Here is a 7,346-nt window from a genome sequence, read left to right on the forward strand (position 1 = left end):
CTCAGGTAATTAAATAAAATGAGCTTTGTGATATGTCAGAGGAACATGCATGCACACAAGCAAATAGTGGGCAATACTTTTCTGGATGGACAGAGCTCGTTGGGTGTTCTTTTGGCACCACTCCGCCTCATCCCTGAAGGTGCTTCTGCAGAACATTGGCTAGACAGCCCTGGGGTGCCCTGGGCTCACAGAGTCACTGATAACCATGGGGTTTATTCCTAAAGGAGTGTCTCCTGGTGACACTACTGTCCCAGAGTCAACAACATGTGCATCATCATCAAAGGAGAAAAATTGCTCAGTAAAGTCTCTGGACATCATCTCAGGGAGGAGAGAGCCTAAGTATGTAGGAGAGAGAGTTGTGCATAAAAAGGTGATACAAGAGAAAAGGAAGAAGGAAAAAAAGTCAGAAAAATAGGTAAAATAGAAGATCAATCTGTGTGATATTTAAACTGTTGTCTCTGTGACGTGCACATCCAGAACAAGTTGTGCATTAGGACCACACATATGTGACGGTGAATGTACCTCCAAAGAGTGCAGACACCCTATTTCAAACTTGATCCAGAACAACTTCCATGCCACTTCTTCAGACTCATATATATTCTTAATATAAGCACCATAACCTGCACCACTCAATTATTCAATGTTATTTTTATGGCTATCTCTGGTCTGGCTCAAGACTTGAGCGTTTTTGCATTGAGCTGCTCCTTGTCTTTCTCAGTGCTCTTGCCATGCGATCACCTCTGTGTTGGCTGGGGTTATGTGGGTCCAGGATGCTTCTGGATAAAGGAAAACCTGAATAATGCTCATCCTGCTCTTTCCACTTTGTTGTTTCTTCCTTAACAGGGCATCCAGGCTTCTGGATACAGGCAGGCACGTTAACCTGGGTACCTGCTGCAAGAGCAGGGTGGGCCAGCTGGGGATCCGGAGGAGGTTATCTGCAATGCCCAATCTCATGAACCTCATCTCAGGAAAAGTGTCTTAACAGCAGTTTGCTTCCTGATTCTTCTTTGGGAAAATCGACCTTCCTTTCCCTCAGTTGAAGAAAACATTAACAACGAAGTGTCATAGGAAACAGCAGCAAAACATAATTTATGTGAAAAAAATCACATTGAATGGAGTATCACTGTGTTCTCAGAATAAAGTCTTGACTTAAGAGGCTAAATTAAGATTTATACTAGAATAAATGAGAACAGTGCTGCCTGGCTCCTTTTTAGACAGGGTATCAACAGCAAAAAGGGCATTTTCTCATCAGCACACTACAGCTGCACTCCAAATGGGGCAGATCTATTAATAGAGCAAGTGGGCAGTCAGATACGCCCTTCAAAAACCTGCACAGCGATGTAATTCTTCAGTTTCTAACTCACACATTTCACCCAGGGAAATTGTAGGGCTGGAATGGCTCTCATTCCTACCGTGATGAACAGGATTTTTCATATATTTACATTTCCTCTCTCAGAACCCATGCTACTACATGTAACTGGAAAATTAATAAAGAGTTTATGGCTAAAAGGATAGAAATAAATGGAGGACCAGAGCTGATGTACAGTACGTCAATATAATTTGGAGACATTGATCAGTGGAACACAAAATGCTTTCATTGCCTTCAAAGTCAATATTGCAGGGGGAAAAATAGATGTACACAATCATATACACTCAGCTTAGCCACTAAACACTTCACAGGCAAAACACAGTTTTTCTAAGTGTTTTTTAGCTTGTTTGGGGTTTTTTATGTTTCTCTTTTTAATTTTTGTTGATGTTTCTTTAGGATGGGTCTATCACTTCAGAAAAACAAGTAGAAGCCAGGCTCTCTGGTGTTAATACAGACTTCTATTGTGCTGTTCTTTTTGGCCTTCTGTACCTCAAAATGAGCAGTATTTAGATCAGATCTTATAAAAGACTGACTACAGATCCTACTCAGTAATAAGAAAATCTGATCGTGAAGCAGTAAGATAATTGTGTCTAATATAGCTTACCAGTACGTTTATTTTCCTGTAATGGCTAGAAGCACTAGTCTTTGGTTAAACCCCTGAGTGCAAACTGTTGTACAAACGTAGATGAAAACATTGAACTTGTCCCAAACAGTTTAAAATCTATGTAGTATAACAAAAGACAACAGATTGCTGTAGGCAAATGGAAATGCACACAACTAATACAATATTGGTTACTGCTCATCGTGCACTAGCTTGAAAAACTATTAAGCATTCAGTGGAGAATGGCACTGAGAGGTATTTGAAATTAAGAGACACAATCAAGTCTAGGTATTAAGGCTAGGCACTAAATGATAAGCAATAGATGAAGTATGGTAGGATGGTATAGAGTTTGGGGAGCGAAGAGAAGAAACTTCAGAAGGTCAGTAAAGGAATGTATAGTGCTGGGGACGCAGTATGGATGAGAAATTACAGAGGTGAGCCTTGCACATCACCCTGGAGGGCTATGAGCTGGGCAAAATCCGAGAAAAGCTGAAACGAAATCAAGGATGCTGAGCCCAAATGAGAGTGTTAGCTACGTGAGGATGGGAAAGGTGGTACCTTAGAGATATTATAGAGTAAGAGTCTAGAAAAACTTCAACCAACTAGGGTATGAGATTTAGGGAGAGGGTTCATTTTAAGTGTCATCATGAAGTTTCCTTTTTTCATAGAATCATAGAATGGTTTGGGTTGGAAGGGACCTTAAAGCTCATCCAGTCCAACCCCTGCCATGGGCAGGGACACCTCCCACCAGACCAGGTTGCTCAAAGCCCTGTTCAACCTGGCCTTGAACACTGCCAGGGAGGGGGCATCCACAGCTTCCCTGAGCAACTTGTGCCAGGGCCTCACCACCCTCACAGTAAATAATTTCTTCCTAATACCTAGTCTAAATCTACCCTCTTCCAGTTTAAAACCATTCCCCCTCATTCTATTGCTGCCTTTGCAAAAAGTCCCTCCCCAGCTTTCCTGTAGGATCTCTTCAGGAACTGGAAGATTGCAATAAGGTCCCCCTTCTCTTCTCCAGGCTGAATTTCCTACTTAACTCTCTACAGAAGTTGGCTGGTCCCCACCAGGAGCATCAGCTGTCACTGCAAATTGCTGATGGTCTTCAAGTTGTTCTAACTTTAATTATTCTAATGTTTTAAATGCCATTAGGCCTTGTGCCTTTGCCCTGTCTGAAGATTTTCTGAGACCTACTTTGTTCCTTTTCCTTTGAGTTGAAGCACCTCCACAAAAAATACAGTGAAATGTTGTTGCCACTGATGTCAGTTGAAGGCTGGGGAACTGGGTTCAGGGGGTTCAGGTCACTTTCCTTCCTTTTTGCCATCTGTACATTAATGAAGGTTCTTTGCCTGAGAACATTCTATGGGCTTTTTAAAGATTTTTCAGTGGCTGTGAGTCAGTGGTGAAGTCAGCCTCAGATGCTGGTGGTATTAAACATGCAACCTGGGGACTGAAGTCCCAGGCTTTGCACCTGTGCTTTTGCAGCCACCCTGCCATGCTGGTAGTCCTCATGGATGAGATTCATCTGATGATAGATGCCAACATCCAGACCTGAACAACTGCTGAGATTCTTCCACCATTAACGATTTACTGTAACTCCTGAAATAGGTCTTGTGTTTTTTTTCCTTAAAAGTGTCTGTTTCTCTCACTAGGAATAAATGCAGTCTAGGGTGACATCTACCTCATGGACATCCAAAGTCATGTGAGATGAATTCTACCCTACATAACCAATCTTTCACAGTGAGATTAGAGAATGAAGATGAGAGACATCAGGGTGGAGAGTGGAGTATTTCGTATCTTTGCTTTCAGCCACATGCCCCTTTCAATAATGTTTTTGTGATCAAGTCATCCTTCCATCTGGATGTTGAGAACAAGGCAACAGCAGATGCCTGCCAGAAGGGGGATGTTTTCAGTCGAAAGGAAGGATCCGAGCATATTCCCAGCATGACTGGGGACAAATCTAACCTACGAAGTAACATATATGTTTATATGTTTTAGTATTTGGACATAATTTAATGGTTATTACTATCACATTTTCTACAAAAGAAAGTTCCTTTCTCCTCAGTATGAGTCTTCTCTCAGTTTAATTTGAATGTTTTTTCACACTTTTCAATGTGTTTTTCATTTCTTGGCCCATCTCTAATGTCCCTTTTACCTTTCTCTTCTCTTCTGCCAAAGTGAATCTTCAGTTTCCCTTCCATATTCCCACTCTCTCCTCTTTGGAATTGTGTTTTTCTTTCCTTGTTTTCTCGCTTGGTCACACCTCTCCCTTCTCTCCAGCCTTTCTGCCCTTCTCCCTCTTTTTTCCCCTGTCTTATTGAGAATTTTCTTTCCTTCCCTTCCCATCTCCACTCTCCTCACACAGCTCTCCCAGCAGCATGGTTTGGAGCAAAGCTGGTGCTGAATTTTGTGCAGAACACAACTCCACACCAATGGGCAGACATTGCTGTGCCACCGCCTTGTGCCTCAACCACATTTTCTGCCATGCGCCCATAGCTCTTTTTGGTGCACTTGCACTCCTGCCATCTCCTGTCTCTCTTCTGCCTGAAATGGTTGCAGCAGTAAAAAGGTCTCCGCTGCTCTGATCTCCGTGTCCTGGGGGGTTGAGGCATTGACCACTGGAACACTGCCTTAAAATAATCAATACCACTGGGTGACACTCCAACCTCACACTGGCCAACCAGGGATAACTTGGGGTATTTCCTCATTCTCTGGAGAGGAACAGCTATTTGTTTAATCGAGGCCATTGCCCAAAACCATCACTGTGCTTCCCTCAGATCATCACGCTTCAGGAGAGAGGAGCTGGAAAGTCTGAAGCTGGCTACAGGGAACTCTGGAGCCTGGGGACCATCTTAGCCCCGTGCAGAAGGTAAGTAAAGGTATTTACATGCTTCTCTCAGCATTAAAAAGCAAAACTTTCTAAAACCGTAGTTAAAAATTACAAGCTTGCTCTAGCTGCCTTGTTTAAGTAGAAGCTGTAGAAAGTGCTTTTGTTTGCTGAATTAATAAAGCATTTTGAATGCTCCTGGCAATCCAGAGTGTTTTCCTAAGCTGTAATAACATTGTCAGATCCTCTGATGTACACAGGCAGCAAAACAGAGCTGATTTTGGTGGTATTGGCTCTGACTAGGTCTGGTGATTGACATTTAGGTAAGTTCTCCTTGCAGTTTGAAGTGGTATTGAGATAGGTCAGAGGGAAAGGACTGTAAAGCCCTGTTTTCCCAGCCAAAGCAGCACTGTGTTCCTCCACACCAGGTGAGAACTGGGCCCTCTGGCTATGTGCGAAAGATGCAGAAGAGATTTTATAACTCACCTACAAGACTTAGCTGCTACAGAAGGAGGTCAGGCTGTGCCTGTGCTTGTTTGCTTTTCTCTGGGAGGGCGGGAAGTAGGTGAGGTTAGACAAACGCACTGAAAAGCAAAAGTTGGAATGAGATGGGAAAGCAGACAGGCAACAGTCAGTGTAAAAATAATAGCAGATGCATAAGGCATTTGAAAGACGGGTGACATATCCGATATTCTCTACATTTCCCTTCACTCCCTCCCCACTTCATCTTTCAATTGCACATTGTCAGTCTGCTTAGATTTTTATCTCTAAGGTAAAAAGCTGGGGGGGGTTTCCAGAGGCTTGCAAAATGCCCTGCCCAATTTTGGGCATTATATAAAAAAAGGTAGTGACCATAAACCAAGAAGTATCTCTGTTAAAAACGTTTTCTTCTGAAATATTTTAATGGCACTTAACTTGTTTTAAAGCTGGGTTAAAAAGCTTAACCTGATTGTAAAGTGCTCAGAAGATAAGACATATGTAAGCCCAGTGCTCTTTTTAACCTCGTAGCAACAGAGAACAGTGCACATTTTTTGCTATAGAAATGTAAACTCAGAAGTCGTCTCTGGCAACCTCAGCTGCCTCACAGTAACATACGGCATCCCATGAAGTCTTTCTGCTTTCCCTCTGAGTTACGGAGGTCTGAGGACATTAGTCTGTCTTCATGCCTTACCTCACCTCTTCACTCTCTTCATTCTGTCAGTGAAGCCAGTTTCAGCCCATCTCTGGCTTTCTTAAATATCTTCATACTGTCTTTCACCTGGGCTTTTTTGCTTAGGAACCGAACTTTGGATGATTTCTGTATTCCTAGCCCGCTTAATACCTTTTCATACCAATTTCAGTCACAAACCTTTCAGGATTAGCCAACACACGTGACTAAATTGAGGGACATTTCACTGTTTACTGCCTTAGTTATTACAAAAACTATTTGTATGTAGCAAGCGTAGGCATGCGTGCATGGGTGCACATGGGTGTGTGTGCACCGAAATGGCGTGTGTCCAGATTATCTTCCTTCTTTTCCATTTAATACCTTGCTCATGGTGAAGAAAAGTCATCTTTGTCATGAACTGTCAGCTTTCTCTGAGAACAGAAACACACAGATTAAAATTTTGTAATTTTACGCATTTGAAAGCCTTGAGCTAGAGCAAAACTATGATAAAACATCATGAAGAAGTTGTGATCAGTTTATGCCTTAAAGTTAATGGCAGCGTGAAAGTTCAATAATCTGTTACAATAGTCTGAAATTTCCAACCTGACATTGACAAATATCTGTGGATCCCCTTCTGTATTGATCAGCCTTTTCTCTTATGCTATGGATCACAGATGGGGTTGCTCACCTTGGTCATGGGGGCTCTAATAGCAGCCCACATCAAATCTGTAAGGAAATGACAGAGGTGATGGAGTGATGGGAGAGGATACAACAAGGAGTGACAGCCACGTTTACAGCTTGGGAGATTCAGGTTGGACATGAGGAAGGACCTTTTCACCAAGAGGTTGGGACTGCCCTGCAACAGGTCCCCCATGGAGTTGGTGGTAGTTGCATCCTTGGGACCTCTCAAGGCTCAGCTATGCAAAGCCATGGCTGACACAGCAACCTAGTGTTGGTAGTCCTGCTTTCAGGAGGAGGTCGAGCTGAAGACCTGCAGAGATTCCTTTCAACCACTGCTTAATTTATGTCAATCCTTAGTTTTTAAAAGAAGAACCTGACCACTGTGAAATATTAAGCTACAGTTTTACACGTTATGGCAAATCTCTGAAAATCAGGTGGGATGGCTTTGTGACCTGCTTTTAGCAAATAGCCACAGCATTAGACATGCTTCCAGTTTTTCAGATATTTTAGCATGAGTGCCAAACAGCCCCATAACCCACAGTCTTATCTACCATTACCTGCAGAATAAGTACATCACAGGAAACAGTAATGAAAGTTTCTCCAGTTCCTACTGATGGTGTATTTTTGACCGAAAGAGAGAAAAATGCATCTGTTAGGGCCCTGGTGTGGCCTCTAGTCTGCTCCACCCCCAAGGCAGGGTTGAAAGTTTCCATGGCATTCC

The sequence above is a fragment of the Mesitornis unicolor genome, unplaced genomic scaffold (assembly GCF_000695765.1).
Source record: "Mesitornis unicolor isolate BGI_N332 unplaced genomic scaffold, ASM69576v1 scaffold12155, whole genome shotgun sequence".
Classification (NCBI taxonomy): domain Eukaryota; kingdom Metazoa; phylum Chordata; class Aves; order Mesitornithiformes; family Mesitornithidae; genus Mesitornis; species Mesitornis unicolor.